This window comes from Leopardus geoffroyi, chromosome A1 (genome assembly GCF_018350155.1).
Source record: "Leopardus geoffroyi isolate Oge1 chromosome A1, O.geoffroyi_Oge1_pat1.0, whole genome shotgun sequence".
NCBI lineage: Eukaryota > Metazoa > Chordata > Mammalia > Carnivora > Felidae > Leopardus > Leopardus geoffroyi.
Genome location: NC_059326.1, coordinates 128,895,844 through 128,919,815, shown reverse-complemented (window position 1 = coordinate 128,919,815; position 23,972 = coordinate 128,895,844). Strand labels below are relative to the sequence as shown.

Here is a 23,972-nt window from a genome sequence, read left to right as displayed (position 1 = left end):
TCCCCTCCCATGCTCATGCTGTCTCTCAATAATAAATAAACATTAAAAAAAATTTTTTTTTAAATAAAAAAAAGAAGCTGGTCTTGCAATTGGCATCGAAGGGGGCGGAGCAGTCTTGTGGGACTGAACCCTTAGTCAGTGGGATCTGATGCCATCGCTGGGCAGATAGTGTCACAGTTGAGGTGAATCATAGGACACCCATCTGGTGTTCAGAGGCCCGCTTGTTCGTGTGGGGAAACCCACCCCCCACTCACACTGAAAATGGGTGATCAGAACACTTTACCAAATCTGGGGCAAGAAATGTTTAAGATGAACCTGGCACATCCTGTCATACCAAAGTAAGAAAGCTAACAAATCACTAGGGTCACGTCTAAAGGACTCGGGATACAACTTAAAGAGGCTCCTACTGCCAAAAATGGGACGTTTTGAGCTTCAATAAGTATAAGAATTCGAGGGGATTAAAACCTATCAAACATATAAATTCATTTGCTTATAATGTTTAGAAAAATTTTCTCCTCTAGAGGATGACAGGGAACCAATTCATTATCTTCAAAACTGATAAATTAAGGAAAATATTTTACCTTGCCTTTCCTATGTAAACTGTACTACTGAGTTACCAAATAGTAGATAAAAAGAAGCATCTCTTTAAAAAATAATTCCAGGGCGCCTGGGTGGCGCAGTCGGTTAAGCGTCCGACTCCAGCCAGGTCACGATCTCACGGTCCGTGAGTTCGAGCCCCGCGTCAGGCTCTGGGCTGATGGCTCAGAGCCTGGAGCCTGTTTCCGATTCTGTGTCTCCCTCTCTCTCTGCCCCTACCCCGTTCATGCTCTGTCTCTCTCTGTCCCAAAAATAAATAAAAACGTTGAAAAAAAAAATTAAAAAAAAAAATAATTCCAAAGAGTAAAATGAAAATGGCTGAAGTAGAATATCACCAATTTGTAACCCTATGAATTGAAATATCTAGACAATGACAACATTACAAAAGAGAGACAAGAAAACCACATGCAATCTTACTAAAGGGATCTAACCTGAGTTTGGTCAAGTGACTGGACCCAATTTACTAGAAATACAATAGAAAAAGAACATGATAAATGGCATGAAGAAAATCTAGACAGCTGAAAACACTACAGGTCAAAATTGCCCAGGTCCTTTAAATTGTGAGGAAATGCAAAAACATATCAATATATTCATGCGAAAAGCTTGGAAGCAACCAAGATGTCCTTCGATGGGGGAATGAATAAACTGTGGTACATCTAGACAATGGAATATTACTTACCACTAGAAACAAATGAGCTATCAAGCCATGAAAAGACATGAATGAAACTTAAGTGGATATTACCAGGTGAAAGAAGCCAGTCTGCAAAGGCTGGATCAACCGGATAGCCACACAGACAAAAAGTGAATCTTGACTTCTACCTTACATCATGAACACATCAATTCCACGTAGACTGTAAGTCTATGATTCTAACAATACGATATTCGAGGAAAGGCCAAACTATGGAGCCAGAAACAAACAAACAAACAAACAAACAAACAAACAACTCAGTGGTATTTGGGTCCACCCAGGAAAGCAGAAAAAAGTCAAAAATCAAAAATCAAAAATCAGTGGTTGCCAGGAGGGAGATGAATAGGTGGAACCCAGAGGGCTTTTAGGGAAGTGAAACTGTTCTGTATAAGACCATAATGCTGTATGTTTGTCATTATATGCTTTTGCCAACCCGTAGAATGTATAACGCCAAGAGCAAGCCCTAATATAAACTATGGGCTTTGGGTCATTACAATGTGCCAATGTGGTAGGTTCAGTGATTGTACCAAATGTACCACTCTGGGGGGGATGCTGATGGTGGGAGAGTCTGTGCATGTTGGGGACCAGAAGGTATATGGGAACTCTGTACGTTCTACTCCACTTTGTTGTGAATCTAAAATGGCTCTAAATAATAAATTCTATAAAAGTGATTTAAAAACTAAAAAAAATTTCAGACAAGCATAAACTAGAGTCTAAAGATGGACACCTAGGTGATAACATCATAAATACTGGTTACTATAAATATAGTCTGTAGAGTGGTTACTTTTAGAGGTAAGTACAGGGGAGTGACAGGGTTACAGAAGCACATGGTAAGTCTTCAGAGTCTATTTCTTGATATGCATTATGATTAGAAGGATATTAACGTTAGAATAATTGCCTAAATGATGAGATGGAATGAGACAAGCAAACAATTAAACACACCAGTCTGGAGTTCTAGGTCTCGATTTGGAAGTCAAATAGATGATATTTACATTTACAGGGATGAATAAGGTCACCTAGGAAATGGCTGGACTTTTAAAAACCAGCAGCTCCAGTATACAGCCATGGGGAGTGTCAACATTAGGATGTGAAGCAGAGAAATCAGAAAATACAATGACAGGTACTTGATAAATGTGGTGTCAGGAAGCTTGTGACTCCTTTACATCTTCTCAGCTCCAGTGTTTATGCCAGTCACTGTTGCAATGACAAGTCCCACAGAGGCTTTGAAGGCTTCATGCGGGTACAGCCAGATAGCGTCTGCATGAGGTGGGAACCCGGTACCTCCCTCCTCCTTCCCTGGAGCTTCTCTGGCCCGCGGAGTGGAAACCTACTTGGCACTTAGTGGGGACTGGAAAGATAACATATGTGGGGTCTCACCCGTGAGCTGGAGGGGATGGGATCTGAAAGACACATGCTTCCTCTTTCGTCTCCCAGACAAACAGTTCTGAGGCATATTTTATAAGACTCTTCAAGGTCTTGTAAGTCAAGGTCTTCTGAATCCAGCACCAGCTGCATCAGTCACCTATAACCATGGCCAAGCCCAGAACACAACCGTGTCGGCTTTCTCTCCTTCTCTGTGATCTATATGTTAGCTCCCTGGAATCTTTTCCCCAAACAAACGAGTGCATGCAAGTTTTTGTCTCAGGCCCTGCTTTTGTACTGAACGGTGCCAAAAAGTTAAGGGTACACAGGATGTGACAGATGGGATTCCTAGGAACCCTTACAAGAGCAGCATCAGCGAACTGACTGGACAGAAGCTTGGTGAGGGGAGGCTGGAGACAAGAAGAGATGTGGAAGTGGAGACAGTGAAGTGAAGATGCCTTCTCAAGGGTTCCGAACTGTGGACCCTTGACTTCTCAGCAGCATTCAACACAATTGAGACTCTCCAATCTGAAATACATCACGTTTGCCAGTGACTACGGAGAAATGGGCCAATAGCTAGAGTGACAGGTAAGGTCAGGGAAAGGCTTTTTAAAACCAGGAGAGAGCAGACCATGGGGGTGATGAGAATGCCCAGAAGAGAGGGAAAGAGAGGGGAAAACTGGGAATGAGAGGGAGGAGGACCTCCCAGGTGTCAGGCTGGCCTTTGGCCGGAACAGGTAGCCTTCACTCACGGAAGTGTAGGGAAAGACAGGTTTGGAGGTAGAGAAGCTGGATGCTTTTGATGGTGAGGAAATGATCGAACTTATGTCTGGTTGCTTCAGTTTTCTCAATGAATTATAATGTCAGGTCAGAGGCTGAAAGAAAGCAGTAGAGTGTGTAGCAACTTTGAGGAAAAGGGAGAAGTGAAATAATTTTGGAAACTAAGAGCACAAATATATTAGGCAAATGATTGCTGAACTGTACTGGGTGTCCATGTATTTATTTAACTGAAAAGAATGCTAACTCATTTCTATTCCATTTGGGGAGCAGTGGGCCCAGGCTGTATCTGGGTACTGTTTATTTCTAGAAACTTTCTATTACCAACATGATGCAGTTGGAAAGATTACTAGGAAGAAGACCAAGACGGAAAGCCAGCTTCTCCAGATAAAAGTAAGGTGGAAGGTAAAGACAGGAGGGTGGCCAGTTGAAGGACAAATGTTCAAAGGAGCATGGCACCTAAGGGGAGCATTAATTTGGGTCCCCCAACTGGCTCAATGTTGTCAATATCTATCAAAAAACTTCTGCTGCCAATGCACAGATGATTTTACAGGAACAGCACACTTTGGAATACATATTTTCCTCCAAACAATACATACAGAATGGTATTGCTTCCCCTATTTTCCCCTTAGAAAAATAAAAGTTGTATGAATTTATTACAGAGGTGGAGGTGAGACTTATTAAATAGCTGTTGGCTTCCCAAACCATAAGCCTAAATAGGGAAGTTAGTAAGTACCACACTGAGCAGTGACATCATTGTTTCCTTAGTTACCCAATGTGGAGGCAGAAATGAATAAGCTAGATATAAATGCAATATCTAATAGGGTGGGAGTGTTAGAACTTTTTATGGCCATGAGGTTGCTTAGCCCTATAACTCAAAATACGGTCTCTCAAACGTAACCAAAAAATGTCGTGGGGCTGGTCAACTCCGTGCTTATAGCACTGGCAAAACATGTTCTATATTCATTTACTTTGGTGGCAGCTAAATGTAGTTGGTTCTTTGGCTACACCTAAAATCCTGAATTAGGACTTGTGGATATATCAACACAAAAACATACAGACACTTTGTAGTTTACACAGAGCTAGTAGATAACAAGTATCTAGTAAATATCACAAGATTTAAAAACATGTATGTGCTTATTTACATAATACACAAGGTTCATTCCTTTTCCTGAAATGATACCTACTCATGTAGACACTGAAACACAGAAACAAATCTGTTACTGCCTTGATATGAAACTCAGCTTCACTTTTCCTTTCTGCATATTGTACAAACAACCAAATTGTTTTTGTTTGCTTGTTTTTGTTTTTTTTAATTCATTTTTGAAAGACAGCACAAGCCGGGGAGAGACAGAGAGAGGAAGATACAGAATCTGAAGCCGGCTCCAGACTCTGAGCTCTCAGTACAGAGCCCTATGTGGGGCTCAAACACGTGAACCACGAGATCATGATCTGAGTGTAAGTTGGACAATCAACTGACTGAGCCACCCAGGTGCCCCTAGTTTTTTTTTTTTTTTTTTTGTTGTTGTTGTTGTTTTAAGGTAATGTCTTTGACAATCACATTAATTCCTTTTTGGAGCAACCATAACAGGTAAGCTAGAACGGTTACTCCCATTTTAGGGTTGGCAAAGCTAAAGTATAGAAAGGCTAAAGTTCTGTGCTCATCTTGCACAGTTTCAGATTGGATGTGTGATCAGTGGCCAAAGAAGACTTCTGAATTGTGCTGTGCCTCATCCTCAGGTCTAGGATCTGGAGGGCTGTAGTTCAGTGCCAAGCTTGATACATAGTAACTAGAAGACAAAACACAGTGTATGACTAATACACACAGAACCAAAAATTCAGCCTAGGCAACTAATAAACATGCCTGAACAAAAGTACATTTTCCATCAGAAGGGAATAACAGGATTTTTTTTTGTTTTGCAGAAATCCTCATTTTTCACAGTACTTAATAATGTCACATCATGTGGACAATAACTTTTCTAGTTTTCAGTTTATCAAATAATATGTTTTCAATTATTTTTATGGAATTTTCCCTTTTAATCAGCACAAGAGCTAAGCCTTTTATTTATTTATTTTTAATTTTTTTTAAATAGTTATTTATTTTTGAAAGAGAGAGAGACAGAGCATGAGCAGGGGAGGAGCAGAGAGAGGGAGACACAGCAACTGAAGCAGGCTCCAGGCTCCGAGCCGTCAGCACAGAGTTCGACGTGGGACTCAAAATCACAGACTGTGAGATCACGACCCGAGCCAAAGTAAGAGGCATTTATCGACTGAGCCACCCAGGTGCCCCTAAGCTGTCTTTTTAGCTCATGACTCCCAAATAAAAGTTTAATCTCTTTTCAGAACTTTACGGCTACACACATAACAATCTTATAAAAATCCTTGCAGATGAACAGCACATACTTTTTAAAGCTTTTACTCTCTTCCTCCCTCCCTCCCTCCCTCCCTCCCTCCCTTCCTTCCTTCTCTCTCTCTCTTTCTTTCCTGTCATGTGGAAAATGGCAAAGGAATTGGCTGAAAGCCAACTGGTTGAAATAATAAATCCACCGATATGGTTAAGTTTTAGGCAAACTATCTTCAAGTATTACTTTCTAGTATTTTCTACTACATATCTCTTATATTTTTAATTAGCTATGATAATCCTTTTTTAATTTTAACTTTTACCAAAGTTACAGACTTTATTAACAATTTAAACAGTTGGGGAGCCTGGGTGTCTCAGTCAGTTAGGTGACTGACTTTAGCTCAGGTCATGATTTCATGGTTTGTGAGTTCAAGCTTCATGCTGGGTCTGTGCTGACAGCTCAGAGCCTGGAGTCTACTTCGGACTCTGTCTCTCTCTCTCTCTCTCTCTGCCTCTCCCCTGTTCGCATTCTGTCTCTCTAAAATAAATAAACATTAAAAAAATAAAAAAAAAAAAACAATTCAAACAGCTCTAAAAACCTTGTTATAAATACCAATTTGATTTCTCATTCCCAACCCACTACCACACCTCCAGTCAACCATTTTGAACTCTTGCAGCAGATTCTTATTTAGTTTCTTAGTTCCAGAGAATCTGATCATTTTGTGACTTTTTCATTTTAGGCATTATGTATTAATTTCCCAATACGGAAGATGAAGATTTAGTTATCTTTTACTTCTGGCTTTTATTTTCCCACAAACACACACTTTTAATCCTCAAGTTTAACTGATGATGAATGGATAAAGAAATTGTGGTTTATAGACACAATGGAGTACTACGTGGCAATGAGAAAGAATGAAATATGGCCCTTTGTAGCAACATGGATGGAACGGGAGAGTGTGATGCTAAGTGAAATAAGCCATACAGAGAAAGACAGACACCATATGTTTTCACTCTTATGTGGATCCTGAGAAACTTAACAGAATCCCATGGGGGAGGGGAAGGAAAAAAAAAAAACCAAAGAGGTTAGAGTGGGAGAGAGCCAAAGCATAGGAGACTCTTAAAAACTGAGAACAAACTGAGGGCTGATGGGGGGGTGGGAGGGAGGGGCGGGTGGGTGATGGGTACTGAGGAGGGCACCGTTTTGGGATGAGCACTGGGTGTTGTATGGAAACCAATTTGACAATAAATTTCATATATTGAAAAAAAAATCCTCAAGTTTAGCCTGCCACAATTTCAGTTAGATCGCTGTTCAGTACTTAGATATTATCCCCCTCTGTGTCACATAATATACTATGATTTTATTTTCTTTCCTACGTAATTTTCTTTTTTAAATTAAATCCGAGGTACACAGAATAGGATTCATTATGATTCATGACACACATGTCACTGGGTTATGCATGGTCCTTTTTTGTTTAGTTATTTAATTAGCTGATTTTAACGTGATTAGCTCCCTTGAATGACACCTGAGACAAAAGCTAGAGGTGTGAGAAGAACCTGTAACTAACAATGTTCTCCCCACCCACAACCAATTCATCTTTTGGTCTCTCTTTATCTGAATGAACCATAGTCCTAATCTTGGGTTGGTCACTTCCTTATTTTCATTTTTATATAGCTTTGTTGCATCTACATGTATTCCTACATAAAGGGATATACAGAGAGAATAGATAAAAGTATCTCTTGGGGGTTAATTTTAGAGGTAAACTTTGTAATTAGGACCAACCCTTTCAGGAAAAGCAAGTTGAAATGCTTGAGGAACACACACACACACACACACACACACACACACACACACACACACACACTTTAAATTATCAGAGAGATAACAAGACAGCAAAGATCATGTGAATTCCTGATCAGGGAGAAGAAACCCAGGGAGGAAAGCCAGAAATTTGAGGCTGTATTCCCCTTAGTCATCTGCTGATTTTGGGAGAGGTGACTGAATAGCTGAGCAAAGCTGCTGGTAGACTCATAAGGCCAACGGGACAAAACTGGAGTTCAGTGCTTGCCAAGGAGGAGGATATGTCTCCCAGGTTTTAGATTGAGATGACTTAAAGCTAACTTCATAGGGGTAAAGAGTGGACTGGAAATAGACCAGCCCCTACAGAGAATGAAGCTCAGGTGAAATTTTCTCAATCCTTTAAGGGATTAAGGTGATCTCATATTGCCAATGCCCTTGGCAGTCTTCTGGAAAAAAAACTCAAATCTTCACTAGAGTAAAATGACTTCATCTTAGACCTCAAAGTATCTGTATAAGCTTTCATTTAAAATGCCTGGCATTCAATCAAAGATAATCACGTGTATGACAACATCATAAAAAACCAAGAAAAACAACAGACACAAGAGGATCAAGATAAGGGAGTTACCAGATGTAGACGTTAAAATAATTATGCTTAATATGTTCAAAGAAATAAAAGATGGAGAATTCTGGTAAACAAATAAAGCTATAATAAAGAATAAAAATATTGTAAAACTTAAGAACACTAATTTATATTAAGATCCCAGTGAACAGGGGTCTACAGATTAAACACAGCTGAAAAGAGAATTAGTGAATTGGAAGAAAACTCAGATAAAAACATCTTAAATGAAACAAGGAAAAGAAAAATGTGTATTTTTTCTGCTCTCTTATAGATTTTTTTCTGTAAGAAATATAGAGAACACAAAAGGGGAGAAGGAAAATGGATAGAAATAATATTTGATAATTATTTGAATTTTTCTAAAAATGATACCAAGCCTCCATTTCCCTCCCCCCCCACACACCTAGACACAACACAGTGTAACTAATAAACACCAAGGACAAAGAGCAAGAGAAAAATGAAAGGATGTCTTTAAAAGAATATCCAGTAAAACAAGAGCAATGGAAGCTGGAAGACAGTGAAACAATACTTTTAAAGTGCAAAAAGAAAATAAGTCCCAAACTAGAATTTTATTCCCCAAAAAAGTAATGATCAAAAAAAGTAAAATAAACACATTTTCAAACAAAAACTAAGAGGCTTAAAGTATGTTCATCAAGAAGAAGGAAAATTATTTCAGGAAAATTCAGAAATGTAGAGAGTCATGAAGAGCAAAAACCCAGATAAATATGCAGGTAAACCGAGTTAACCCTCATTGCAGAAAACAACAGTAACAATGTTTTGTGGGATAAAAACAGAAAATTAAAACACATGACAACAATGGTAAATAAGCAAGAGGGGTGATAAATGGGATTTAAGAGTGCTAAAATCTTTGAATTGTCCAGGAAAACATAAAAGTACTAATTTGTTGAGGATATAAGCTATAATCTCTAGGATAACCATGACAAGAGAAGTAAATGAATAGATGACTAATAAATAAACAGATTTTTAAAATTTAAATTTTATATAAAGTACATTGTGATGTATATAACATTTGAAATTTACTTCTTTCACTTATGATGAAATCTTATGATAGAGTTTCATTCATACACTTATTTGTTTTGACTGCTGTAAATTATCATCCAGTCTCACAGACAGGCAGCTTTTGGGTTGTTTCCAGGCTTTTGCTTAACAATGCTGTGATGAAACTTCTGGTACATTTCTCTTATTTTATATGTTTTAAACTTTCCACCTGAAAGAAGATTGCTGGGTCACAGAGTATGTTTTTGTTTGTTTGTTTGTTTGTTTCTCCCCCAACTATGGAAGGTAATGCCAAAGTATTTTTATTTTTTATTTTTATTTTTTTAATGTTTATTTAATTTTGAGAGAGAGAGAGAGAGAGAGAGAGACAGAGTGTGAGCAGGGGAGGATGAGAGACAGAGGGAGACACAGAATCTGAAGCAGGCTCCAGGCTCTGAGGTGTCAGCACAGAGCCCAATGTGGGACTCGAACCCACGAAATGTGAGATCATGACCTGAGCTGAAGTCGGACATTCAATTGAATGAGCCACTCAGGCGCCCCGCATTTTTATTTTTTAATCTCACCAGCAACACGAAAAAGATTTTATGATTCTACATCTTACCCATCATTTGGTATTATCAGTCTTTTAAATTTTTGCCAAAGAAATGGCTGTATCATTGTGGTCTTGATTGGCATCTTCCTGTTCACTAATAATGCTGACCATTTCTTTGCATTTATTGGCCATATGTAATTTCCTCTTCTGTGAAATACTTCTTCAGATTTCCTGTCTATTTTGTATTGGGTTGTTTGTCATCTTTTTTAGAAGTTCATTATATATTCTTGGTATTATTTGTCATTTATGTGTATTATTAATATCTCCTCCAGATTCTGCCTTTTCATTTGCTTATGATGAGTACAAATTCTTAATCTTAATGCGCCCTGCACTTTTAGTTTTCTCTGAATTTAACAATGGTCCTTTTATACATTTGCTCACTTCTTTATGGAGATGTTTCTAATTTAATTCAAATCCTTCCCAAAGTGTACAAGTTTTCTCTTGAGATATCCAAATGAGGTAATCCATCAATTTCAACTTCCTGAAGAAATCCTTCCAGGAATGCTATGGCATGTTCCATCCTGGACATGTTGCTTTCTAGGTACCAATGGCACTGTGATGTCTCCAACCAATCCATCCTACAGACTCTCCTTTGTTACTTAGATCCTAGGTCTTACTCTTCCATCACTTCCTTGTTTTAGTGGAGCATACCCCCCTGTAGCTTCCTGAGAAGGGGTGCTTTAAAGATGTTTATTCTGCCCTCACAGTTTTGGATGGTAATGGAACTGAAATTGGAAATGATTTTCAAACTTCAAACTCAGAAGTTTGAAGACAAGGTCATTGATTTACAGCTTCTATTATATTTTGAGGAGTTTGGGGCCATTCTTATGTTTGATTCTGGTATGGAACCTCTCTTCCCCATCCCTCTGGAGATTACAGGATTTTCTCTTTTTCCCCAGTGCTTTGAAATGTCATGCTAGGATACATGTGGGTCTATTTTAGACCACTGTGCTGGGTTCTGAGAAATTTTCTTGAATTCCTTTCTATAATTTCTCCCCCTCCATTTTCTCTGTGTCCTCTTTCTGGAAACCCTATTATTTAGGTATTGAATATTCTGGATTGGTTGTCTTATTTTCTTATTTTTTCTCTCCTACTTTCTGTATCTTTGTCTCTTTATTGTACTCTCTGACACATTTCCTAAATTCTACCTTCTGTATTGATCTTCTACTTCATGCAAACTTCCTGCGTATCTGCTATCTTAATTTCCAAATGCTTGTTTCTTTGTTCTCTGAATTTTTTTTAACCTAATACCTTGTTCTTCTATGAATATAACAACTTCTCTTATTTTCTCAACCTTTCACTCATAGCAGAACCTTTCCTTGTCCTTTTGGTATTCCCTGGCTGTTTGCTCAAACCAAAACCTGTCCACCAGAAAGCAGATTAGAAACTCTGCAAATGTATGTGTAGCTTGCTTACTGTAGTCTTCCTTATGGGGCAATCTGGCTGGGCCTATTCCTTGTGAGATTCTCAATGTCAAGATCTTAGTTCTAGTCCTTGGGGACTTCCTGATGTCAGGATCTTACTTCTTTTCTCTCCCCCAGAGAAGATTTCTATTTTTCTGCCAGCTGCATGTTGGTTGACAGCCAGCAGTCTGGGAGCTGAGAAGGTCAAGGGAAGTTGCTGTGCAAAGTGGGAAAGGAATAAAAGAATAATTGCTTCATTAACACGCTGTCAGAGAAGCCTTAACCCCATATTCACCCTTGCCTTCCAGAGATACCTGTGTCTTGGGGGATCTTGCAATGTAAATTAAGTTTCTGTTCAGCTTTCCTTACTGCCAGTTTAGGATTGCTTTCTCTAGTCTGCTAAGTCAATAACTATATTCTTTTCAGCCTCCAAAATTCTGACAGTGTTGTTTTCCTTCCTGTTCTCCCCTTTATTTTAGGTTTGTATCTTTTACTGGAAATTCAACTTAAGCTTTTTAAAGGATTGTCAGATCAATTCACCAAGCATATACTGAGCAACTATCATATGCCAAGTTCACAGATTCATCACAACATTAATGGATATGTGGGCTTAGGGCTGTTATTAAAAGCTGAACTGGAATGATAGATGCTTGTCAAGTCTTCATTGTTCTCCTTGCAACCACTGGGCTACTTTCTCCAGCTCTGATGTCCTTTGTTTATTCTTTTATCTCCAGGGTACCATTAATTCTTTTTCTCATCTTCTATTGACTGGAAACATCTTTCCTCATCTTAAATTTCCTTTTAGATTTAAGCACATAACCTATTTCTGAGCCTGTGTCTTCTTTCTACATAAAAATGTCTGCTTTACCAATCTAGAATAAATAGAGTGGATTTTAAACTCTGCCTAGGAAGAAAAATTACTTCTAATTTGTATTCAAGCTAAAAATGGATTATCCTCCCCACTCCTATTGGGTAGTATCATGACTCTTCCTATGTCATAGACCTGGCAATAGTGATTCAGAGCTATTATAATTAATCACTTTACACATTAAATAGATTATTATTTACTGCAGCTCACTACATACTAGGAATTTCATATGTGCTGGGCACTATTGCTTTTTGAAGGCATAGTAGCTAAATTCCAATGCCACCAATTATTAGCTATATGACTTTGGATAAATATTTTGTGTGTGTGCTTCATTTCCTCATCTGAAAATGAGGAAGATAATGGCACCTCCCTCAAATAACAGCTTTTTATTTGGTAAAATGATTATAATAATAGTATTTCCTCCAAAAGACTATTTTGAAGATTAGATGTCAAGTCCTTAGCACAGGTACTAGCACAGTACTTAGCACAGGTACATAGGAGGCATCATGTGCCATTATCATCATTATTGTAATTATTTCTGTCCTCATCCCTTTTAACAAATTAGGAAACAGAAGTTCAGAGAAGTTTATTTAATTCATCCATGGCTACATATTAGTCAACAGCAAAGCCAGAACGCTAACTCTGGCAATTCTGTTAATAGTAACACCTTTTTTAGAGTGTTGATACACCATGCGTCCATTTAAAAATTTCGTTCTTTTTAGTCTTTTTAAGCATTTGTTAATTTCCAATTATATACTAGACAACATGGAATTTAAATGGAATAAAATGGACTCAGTTGGCAGGAACAATTTCACAAGTGCATGAGAAGAGAAAGTAGGAGATGTCTATGCAACAGGGCAGTCTGGCACAGACATCAAAGCCTCAGTGGGGTGAGGAAGGCATACACATGGGGTGGGGGCTAGAGGACGAGATAGCAGCTGTGACCTTGGGAGGGTGTCAGAACCCAAATGGGACGAAGAGTGCATTTGCATGGGGAAGGGGGCAACACTGGCAAGGGGAGATTGGTTATTACATACAGGGAAGTTAATCTAATAAATTAACATATTAAAGATAATAGGAGACAGATTTTTCATTGTCAGAGAAGGGACTTACAAAATGTGGAAAAGATGAAAACTAAAATAAGACTTTGTGCTATTGTGCTGGAATTGAGGGTAATGATATAAACTGCATATCTGTTCAAGAAATAGTAGTTTAAAACCTTCTGACAAAGACCATCCCAAGTCCAGGTGGCTTCAGGGTAAATTCTCATAAACACGTACTGAAGAAATAATAATAATTCTACTCAAAGTATTCTAGAAAATAGAGGAGGAAATACTTCCCACCTCATTCTGTTAGGCCAGCATTACCGTGATACCAAAAATCAAACAAAGGAAGGACAGTAAGAGAAACTTACACGCTGATATCCCTCATAAACATAGATGCAAAAATTCTAAACAAAATTTTAGTAAATCAAATCTAATGATACATTAAAAGGATAGTACATCAACCAAGTGGGATTTATCCCAAAAATGCAGGGTTGACTTAACATTATAAAATCAATCACTGGAATTCATCATGTTAACAAACACAAAAAAGAAAAACATGATCATCTCAACAGATGCAGAAAAAAACATTTGACAAAATCCAACTGAGATTCTGCTACTACCTTGTCAAGGAAAGCCTTTGTTGAGAATCATAGTTTTAGATGGAGTAAAATATAGACAACTGTGTGCTGTTCTTGGGGATATGCAAAAGTAGACTCATAGTCATTCTTGTGACACGCTGCTAGTATATATTCTTTCAATAATCTCTAACCCAAATACATGATGCTATATTTTAACTCTGTGTTTCCCAAACTCTGTTCCATAAAACAATAGCATCTTTAAAAAAAAAAAAATGTTTATTTGAGAGAGAGAGAGAGAGAGAGGGAGAGAGGTGGGGGGCAGAGAGAGGGGGAGGCAGAGAATCCCAAGCGGGCTCCACGGGGTCAGTACAGAGCCTGACTCCCTCCAGGTTCAAACTCAAGACCCTGAGATCATGACCTGAGCTGAAATCAAGAGTTGGAGGTTTAACCAACTGAGCCACCCAGGTGCCCCTAGAATCCTTTGAAATATAAGGATATTCTTGTACCTTCAAGTAGTACCATAACATAGAGGCGACTGGGTGGCTCAGTCGGTTAAGTACCAACTTTGGCTCAGGTCATGATCTTGCACTTTGTGGTTTCAAGCCCGGCATCAGGCTCTGTGCTGACAGCATGGAGCCTGGAACCTGCATCACATTCTGTGTCTCCCTCTCTCTTTGCCCCTCCCCTACTTGTGCTCTGTGTCTTTCTCAAAAATAAATAAACATTAAAAAAATTAAAAAAAAAAAAAAGAAAATACATTAACTTATTAAAAGTTCTAACTCCACAGAAAATACCATATCCAAGATTTTTTTCTTCATGTGAATTTTGACCACTGCTTTCCTCTCAGGATAAATTATTCTATATTTGCTGCTACAAGCATTTTATTTTGACCCACCCATCTGTTCTTATTTACTGTATAATTATTCACAGGGACTCAAAATCCAGCAAGGTCATAGCAGTCTGGGACAATCTCATGGAAGGGCAGATGTTCTTTACTCTGGCCTGCTGCTGTACAGGCTCCTTTATTTTTATGTACGTACTTAGGCTTAGCATGGAGCCCGACGCGGGGCTCAATTCCATGACCATGCGATCATGATCTGAGGCAAAATCAAGAGTCAGATGCTCAAGTGACTGAGCCACCCAGGTGCTCATGTACAGTCTCCCTTAAACACCACCTTTATCATGGCATTCCTCTACTCACAGACCTTCCTATACATAGAAAGTCAACTCTATACCATCAACAGAGAAATTGGCAACTTTTCATAGCAACTTCCCTAATTCTTTGATTTTAATATCTTTTAATTTCATATAACAATCTAAAATGTTTATCCCAGACTAATAAAAACAATAAATTGTCAAATTTTTTTTTTTAAATCTCCAAGACATCAGTGAAAGCCACTTTCGCTTGACTCAAGGAGCACTTTAAGGAGGCCTGTCTCCATATACCAAGAGAAAGCCACATGGTAAAAATGAAATTTCTACTGGTGATTGCTACCTGCTATGGTCTGAATGGTTGTGTCCCCCCCTACATTTTTGAAATCTTAACCCCTAAGAGGATGGTATTGGGGGGTAAGGCCTTTTGGAGGTGGTTAGGTCATAAGAGCGGAACTGCATGAGTGGGATTAGTGCCCTATGAGAGACCCACTTTTCTGACATGTGAGGTTATAGCAAAAAGAAAATTGTTTATGAACTAGGAAGCAGGCCCTCACCAGACAGTCAATCTGCCAGAGCCTTGATCTTGGACTTCCCAGCTTTGAGAACTGTGAGGAATAAATCTCTGTTGTTTATAAGCCACCCAGTTTATGATATTTTGTTATAGTAACCTGAACAGACTAAGACACTAACACATTGGTTCTTTCTATAAGCATGGAAAACACATTAAAGGGAATTGTGTCCTGTGAGAGGTGAATCTATAAAAAAAAGCTGGGCATCAAGTCATAAACTTACCACAGAAAAACAAAATAAAACGGGAAACGCAGAAGAGCACTTTCCTTTTGTGTGCCCAAGGGATCAGTGACTTATTCTTCATGCAAAGTACTACACATCTTGGAAGCAAATAGTTTAAATAAGGTAGTAATATATTTAAGAACACCTTTTGAAAGTTACAATCCCTAAGGAAGACAAAAGAATCTTTTCATTGCAAAGAAGAATTCAAACACATTTGTTACAGCAGAGCAGCAAAATGAATTGCGGTGTGGGTAGCATGCTAAATTCTCAAGAAAGTGTTTCTCCCAGCCTGGATCCTGGATAAGTAATTTTTAAATTAAAGTGCCTTTTCCTCAATACTTGGAATAGTTTTTAGAAGTGTTTGTGTTAACTGCATTAGCCCAATGGTCATTTCATATAAACAGGAACAAGACTTCAGCTAACCAAGGATAGAATGACAAACATTATTTTGACTGTTCCACTGAAGCTCTGGAATGGAACCCAAAAAAAACAGGAAGATACTGATATCAATTTACCATGATGGGACCTTACTGGTGAAATCAGAAGAAGCCCTAAAATACATATGCTCTGAAGCACAGGACTATCAGAAGTGATACCCTTGCATCTTACTGTATTGTTTGAAAGGCAAACAAAGGCCCATTTTATAACTTTTTTAAAAAACCTCAGAAATATGCTAATATTAGTTGTTCTTAGGACAAGGATGAATGCAGTAAGCAAGACAAATTATGGAGAAAGCAGATTACTGCGTTGACTCATCCAAACTATTATTTTCTGTTTCAGGAAAGAGTCTTTCGAAACAGAAAAAGTTTTAAGTTAAACCAACCTACTCCTGTCTCCTTTTTAGGGGCCTGTCCCTTGCAAATTATACCTATTTATACAAATAATTTTATGCCAAAGAGGAAATATATATTTAGCGGGGACTTAACATCTTTTTAGCAGTGCCACGGTCTTCATGAAGAAAAATAAAAGAAATGTAAGATACATTCTCTGCTCTGTTTCATCCTGTTAATTTTAGAATTCTAGAAATAATACTAGAGGTAGTTTGAAAACTAAAATGTTTTATTTTCTTGATGAAACATACTTATAGATACAAATCTTAAACAAAAGGTAAAATCCTGGATATTCTGTTTTTTATTTATCTGGATGAAGTGGCCATCTCTATGTCTAGATAGCACCTACCACCTTAAAATAACCAAAATAATGTTTTTTCCCCCTTCATTAAATTACTGGCTCACTAAATTTGCTTCCAGAAAAAGATAGTTTCATTGTCTACTGTCACATCACTAATATTTATTAACTAGAACGATGTCCAACAGAAATACATGTCCACATGCACCAGGAGATAGCACAGAATAGTCATAGCAATATTATCTGGTGGGTACAAAGTGCAAGCAGTCCAGACATCCAACACAAAAGAATGGATAAGTAAACTGGTCCATTTACACAACAGAATACTACAAAGCAATGAAAATGAACAAACTGACAGCTACATTCAATCACATGGATGACAATGGAAGAAGCAAGACTAAAGAATATATCAAGTATGATTTCATTTATAAAAAATTGCCAAACATACAGCGCTAAACTATACAGATGTATCTGGTGCATATGGCTGCACACTCAAGTGGTAAGACTATAAAGAAAAGCAAAGAATCGATTGCCTACAAAGTAAAGTTAGAGCTATCTCAGAGAAGAAAGGACAAGTGTGGGGGGAAGGTTGTGATTGTCAAGGGACCCACAGGGCTTTTGGCATGCTGGTCAAATTTTTCCACATATTTTTTCTTCAACCATGGGTGGCAGTTACAAGGGGTGTTCATTCTTACAACTATTTGTAAACTGCAGATGTCATGTTTATTTATTTTGAGAGAGAAAGAGAGAGAGAGCATGAGCGGGGAGAGAGGCAGAGAGAGAGGGAGAGAGAGAATCTCCACTGACGGTGTGGAGCCCGATGAGGGGCTTGATCTCATAAACCATGAGATCATGATCTGAGCCAGAAACAAGAGTTGGATGCTCAACCGACTGAGCCACCCAGATGCCCTACTGTTATCACTTTAAGAATATTACACTTCACAGTAAAATACTTCCAAAAAAACCCATGGGTTACTTTGCTAAATATTAACTACATATAATATATACATATATGTGTGTGTGTAATATACACACTTTAAAACCTATTGGTTACAAGGGAAAAAAAGCACCGTGATTCAGTACAGACTTTTCTTGTTCCCTTCCTCTTCTGCTGAGCGAGTATTAAAAGCTCAAATGAGTTTAAAAAATGGAAGAGATAAGGGTTTAGAAGTTCACTAAAGAATACTATTCCCTGTCATGAATGTTATTTGAAAATGTGAAAGATTTATGTGACTTTTTGGCTGATGATGGAATTGCATGTATATATTCTTAGTCTCTCCTTTGTTTATTGATAGAACTTGCCGATACAACTATGCAGAAGCAGTACTTGAGAAAAAACGGAGCATCATTCTGTCCTTACAGCTGTGACACAGAAGCAGCTTTACTTTGACGTTACACCTAATGGCCTACTCTTAAGTTTTCCTGCTTCCACCAGTAATGTTGATTCTAATCTTAGAATGTCTGCTTCCTCGGAAACACACACACTGAACTAACCCAGCCATGTCCGCTTATAAGTTATTTCACCGGAGTTAGGCCAAAATCAACCCATGCTCCTGAATTAGTTGGGTAATAGCTATTGTGTTACCTTTCAATCTATGTTACCCTATGTTTAATCTATGTTACCTATGACATCTAAATACTGGTGATATGATATCCTCAAAGCCTCTGTCAGCACTGATCCCATTACAAATCTTGGTTAACAGAGTGACATTATCAAACTCTGACATATCATACAAGAAAGAAAATGGGTTGACCAATTGCCCACCTCTATGCTCCAGAATGTATTTACTAAAAGGAACACAGAAGAATCTATATGGCAACTTTATTCTCCCAACTGGCATCATTATTCGATAGTTCTTGGGGAGGTCAAAATCAGTTTTACATTTAAGAATACCTGAATCTGATCTGTGCTCTTAGGAGATAAATTTCATTTTTTAAAGTCAATACCACCAAGTAATGTTGTAGTAGAAACAACACAGAAGACAACGCAGGTTACTCTTGATCTAGCAAAGATTTATCCACAGTGTAGCTTTCTTAAAGCAAATGATGATCCAGTGTTTGGTAAAATAACCAACAATACTGCTTAAGTCACATGTGGTCAACAGTCTGTCTACTTAATCTAACACTCAGAATCAGTGCCTTAAAGGCAAAATAATTATTTGTCTCTCTTTCTCCTGGCAAAGATAAACACTGAAGGAAAATGGGCATTTCTTTTTAAGCAATCTTAGAATAAAGTTGCATTATTCTAGTATTCTACCTAAGTACTATCTACATTCTAGCTCATTACATGGCTCAAAAATAGTATGGGTCACAGGATATTTCCCCAAATATAACTATATACTGTAAGAACATTATATAAGAGTTGTAGGCCATAGCTCCTGTTTCCCAACATCACTATTATTGGTTATGGGTGACAGTGAATTAGGGTTCCCCAAAACATGACTCACAAACAAATATAAATTCTAAGACTTATTTCAAAGTCAAATTTCACTGTGTTGGGTTTAGTTACCATTTGGCTCATCTATACCATGACTGCCCTCACAATGAAATAAAAACTGACAGTACAGAATATAATTTTTCTTAATGGAGAAGAAAATATGTTCTAGGATGAAATGTGAACTTCATATATGAAGAAAGTGTTTTAACAGAGGAGGGATAACAGTATTACCTTACATTTGTGAGTAACTGGAATTCAAACCCAGGCCTTCTGATTTCCCGGCTGGTGTGCTTTCAAGACAACGCAGGGATCCTTAGCTTTCTCCATAATGACTTATCCAAAGTCTTCTGGTGAAAAAAAGTGATTGTAGAAAAGTAACTGCAACATCTCAGTCTTTTGTTTTTAATGACAAACATGTGTTCTCATTTGTTTCTACCAGCTCTCCCAAGCGATTACTTCTAGAATAAAACATGAGGGAAAGAAACCATGCATTTTCTAGGCTAACTTTTTCCCTGAGGATTTTCCCCTGACATCTGAGGAATTAGAAGATCACAGCCATAGGCCTTCTTTCCCCACTGCTCAGCAGTAGTCAGTGACCAAGCAGCCAAGATCACCAAAGCAAGAACAGGATCTAGAGACTGTGAATATTACAGACAATTTTAATTGAACACTAGACCAGAAATTAAGTATAAATGGTTTCTAAATCAAATATGGTTTAAAATTAATTAAATACTTATTGCAAGAAGCTTACTTGTTAATTCATTAAAGTCAAGATCACACTTACTCAGATAATTTTAACTATCCAACAGCTTCAATTGCAATTTTGCTTCCTTTAATTAATCTCTCTCAAGATACATATAGGCATACAGCACAACCATTATTTTATTGGGTTACAATATTGCTTTAAAATTTTATAGGCCAGCATGGTGATTTTTGTACAATTGCTGGAGTTCTGAGTTTTGATAAAGGGTGTCAACCATGTAAATTCACCACCAATGAGTAAAGAGTTGTTGCTATATTTAAAATTAAGCTTCCCTCAGTTTTTGGGCAGCCAGTGATTGTTTATGTAAATAAGTAATGTGCTGTGTATATGCAGAAAATAAAATTTTAAATGCTTATCTTTGTGTCAAACTGTTTCTTTAAGCAAGGGAAAGAGACAATTCTCAGTCAATGCATACCCACTCTGGGTTAAGTATTTTCAAGTTGACTAACTTAAAGAAGGAATTCTAAAACAATCACTGAAAGCATGAAAAAAAATGTCACTCCAGTGGACCAGAGTTTCATTAAACTAGCTGTGTAAGAAGCTTTGTGTCTGGAAATGGAACAGAAAAATCTGAGACATAAAACTTATGCTATCAGGTAAAATTGCACCAAATAAAAATAGCTTAAAGAAATTACAATCATGTATTTCATATCCATCTGTGGTTTTTAATCAGCTAATTGTTGCCTTTCAATGATTGAATTCCCTCACATTCGGTCCCCCTGTTTAAGGTTCAAAGTTGACAAAATTGATAGAGAACTTGGAAAGCAGAGAATCTCCCACTAACGGCTAGGAGAGAAGTCCAGGAAGAAGCCACAGCTGTGTTTTCTTGCAATCACGAGGTAACAGCTGTCTAAATCAGTGATTCCCAAGCTTGTCTGCACATTGGAGTTACCTGGGGAGTCAAAACACTACTGATGCCTGTATCCCATTACTAAAAAGTGTGATGGAATTGATCTGGATGTGGCTTGGGCTTTGAGATTTTAAAGAGACTTCTAGTAATTCTAACATGTAGACAAATTTGGGGGGAAATGGTATATATTCTTTTTTTTTTTTTTCAACGTTTATTTATTTTTTTGGGGACAGAGAGAGACAGAGCATGAACGGGGGAGGGGCAGAGAGAGAGGGAGAATCGGAAACAGGCTCCAGGCTCTGAGCCATCAGCCCAGAGCCTGACGCGCGGCTCGAACTCACGGACCGCGAGATCGTGACCTGGCTGAAGTCGGACGCTTAACCGACTGCGCCACCCAGGCACCCCGGTATATATTCTTTTATATTTTTATCTTAAAATTTTTTGACTAATTAGGTTCATGTCTTTTTTAGCATACTTTCTATATCAGTCTCAGGCCATTTGGGGAAATCTACCGAAGTACAGCTTGATGTGGCATATCCCAACTGTATATCCATGGAGGTAAACCAAGACCCTAAAGCAAAAGTATAACATAATGAAATTACTCATTATTGTCAAAAGGAAAATAGAAGCAGGAAAAATAAAGGCATGAATAACCAAAACTTCATAAATTATTTCTTCATGACAATAATTACTAGTGTATGGATTTTTTTTTTTTTCAAATCCAAGGCCTAGAAACTTTGTTTGCCGTTCTAAAATCAGACAAAAGTGGGGCGCCTGGGTGGCTCAGTCGGTTAAGCGTCCGACTTCAGCTCAGGTCACGATCTCGCAGTCCGTGAATTCGAGCCCCGCGTCGGGCTCTGGGCTGATGGCTCAGAGCCTGGAGCCTGCTTCCGATTCTGTGTCTCCCTCTCTCTCTGCCCCTCCCCCGTTCATGCTCTGTCTCTCTCTGTCTCAAAAATAATTTAAAAAAACGTTAAAAAAATTTAAAAAAATAAAATAAAATCAGACAGAAGAATTACAGAACACTGCCTACAAAAATCTGGCTTTAAGTGATGATCTGGATTTGTATGACCTATTCGAGCTTTCCACTTTATCAGATGGAAAGGGGCAGCTGCTGGAAAAAGGAAGAGGAATAAGGAATTGGATCTCACACATGAATAAACCTGTGGAGATACTTAGTTCATTAATGTTCTTGTTGGCAGGAATCAAAATGACTTAGAGGCAGCCAAGCTGAATTACAGGTTTGATTTACCTAAGAGATACACGTTATGCGGACATCAGCATTTTTTTTTTTTACACCAGCCCCAAGGCAGGCTTGATGATGAGACAAAGTACAACCCTTTCTTTCGCAGGAAGATTCACTTGTATTTCCCTGTGGCTTCTCTGCTTCCTGGGAGGTGGAGGTGAGTGGGGGGAGGTGGTAATGAGTTGTCTAGACTAGAGAAGAAAGAATTTAGTTTTAAAAGTTCAAAAGTGTCAGGGATTCAAAATAACAACATGTAACTTCGCTCTGAAATACACGGGGTTACAGGTTTTACACAGACTGAGGTGCTGAGCCAAATGTACTGCTCCTTTGAATTAAAACAAATGACCAATATGGTCAACTAATATTTGACAAGGAGTTGAGAATACTCAACAGAGAAAAGACAGTCTTTTCAATGAATGTACTGGACAAGTGGATATTCAAATGTAAAAGAATGAAACTGGACCCATATTATAGACCACTCAAAAAAATTAACTTAAAATGGATTAGACTTAAATGTGAAACCCTCAGCAGGGGCAGCTAGGAAACTAGTTGAAACTCCTAGAAGAAAACATAGGAATAAAGCATCTTTTTTTTGTTTAATGTTTTCATTTATTTTGAAAAAGAGTGTGCACACAGGGAGTGGGGGATAGAGGATCCAAAGTCAATCAGGCTCTGTGCTGACAGCACAGAGCCCTACGAGGGGCTCAAATTCACAAACTGCGAGATCATGACCTGAGTGGACATCGGATGTTTAATCGACTGAGCCACCCAGGTGCCCCAGGAAAAAAGTATCTTTTTTTTTTTTTTTTTTTTTTTTTTTTTTTTTTGAACGTTTATTTATTTTTGGGACAGAGAGAGACAGAGCATGAACGGGGGAGGGTCAGAGAGAGAGGGAGACACAGAATAGGAAACAGGCTCCAGGCTCTGAGCCATCAGCCCAGAGCCCGACGCGGGGCTCGAACTCACGGACCGCGAGATCGTGACCTGGCTGAAGTCGGACGCTTAACCGACTGCGCCACCCAGGCGCCCCAGGAAAAAAGTATCTTGACATGGATTTTGGTAATGATATTTTTGAATGTGACACCTAAAGCACAAGTGACAAAATAAAAAATAGACAAGTGGGACTACATCAAATCAAAAAGCTACTGCACAGCCAAAGAAACTGTTGATAAAGTGAAAAGACAACCTACGGAATGGGAAAAAATATTTGCAAACCATGTATCTGATAAAGGGCTAATACCCAAGAAACACAAAAATCTCATATAACTCAATAGCACAAAACCTCCCAAATAAACTAAAAAATGGGCAAAGAACCAGAATAGACATTTCATCAAAGAAGATATACCAAAGGCCAATGGGTACATGAAAAGATGGTCAACATCACTTGTCATTAAGGAAATGCAAATAAAACCACAATGAAGTATCACCTCATGCCTGTTAGAATGGCCATCATCAAAAAATAAAGAGGTAACAAAAGCTGCCGTGGATGTGGAAAAAAAAGGAACCCATGTGCACTGTTGATAAGATTGTTAGGTGGTACAGCCACTAGGGAAAACGATACAGAGGATCCTCAAAAAAATTAAAAAATAGAACTACAACACCCATCGGTTTCCCTTTTGAGAATATAAGAACAAAAGAACAAAGGAAACAAAAGAAGAAAGAAACAAAAACACAAACTCAAAAAGATAGCTTCTCCCCCATGTTCACAGCAGCATTATGTACAACAGCCAAGACATGGAAACAATCAATAGATGAATGGATAAAGAAGCTGTGGTATATACATACAATGGAATATTATTCAGCCATAAAAAGTGAGGAGATTCTACGAGTTTTGTGACAACATGGATAGTCCTTGAAGGCATTATGCTAAATGAAATTAAGTCAGAGAAAGACAAATACTGTATGATCTCAACTTGTA

At 38.1% G+C, this 23,972-nt stretch overlaps 1 long non-coding RNA gene across 3 annotated transcripts in view; it reads right to left on the bottom strand.

Moving 5' to 3' along the window:
* Positions 1 to 23,972, bottom strand: part of LOC123606167 — a 90,262-nt gene that overhangs the window by 50,971 nt on the left and 15,319 nt on the right. For 2 of the 3 annotated variants that reach the window (XR_006716135.1, XR_006716141.1), the window contains exon 2: positions 19,427 to 19,542. This is a non-coding gene — a long non-coding RNA (uncharacterized LOC123606167). The remainder of the gene's footprint in view (positions 1 to 19,426; positions 19,543 to 23,972) is intronic. The other variant, XR_006716140.1, reaches the window with a different exon arrangement.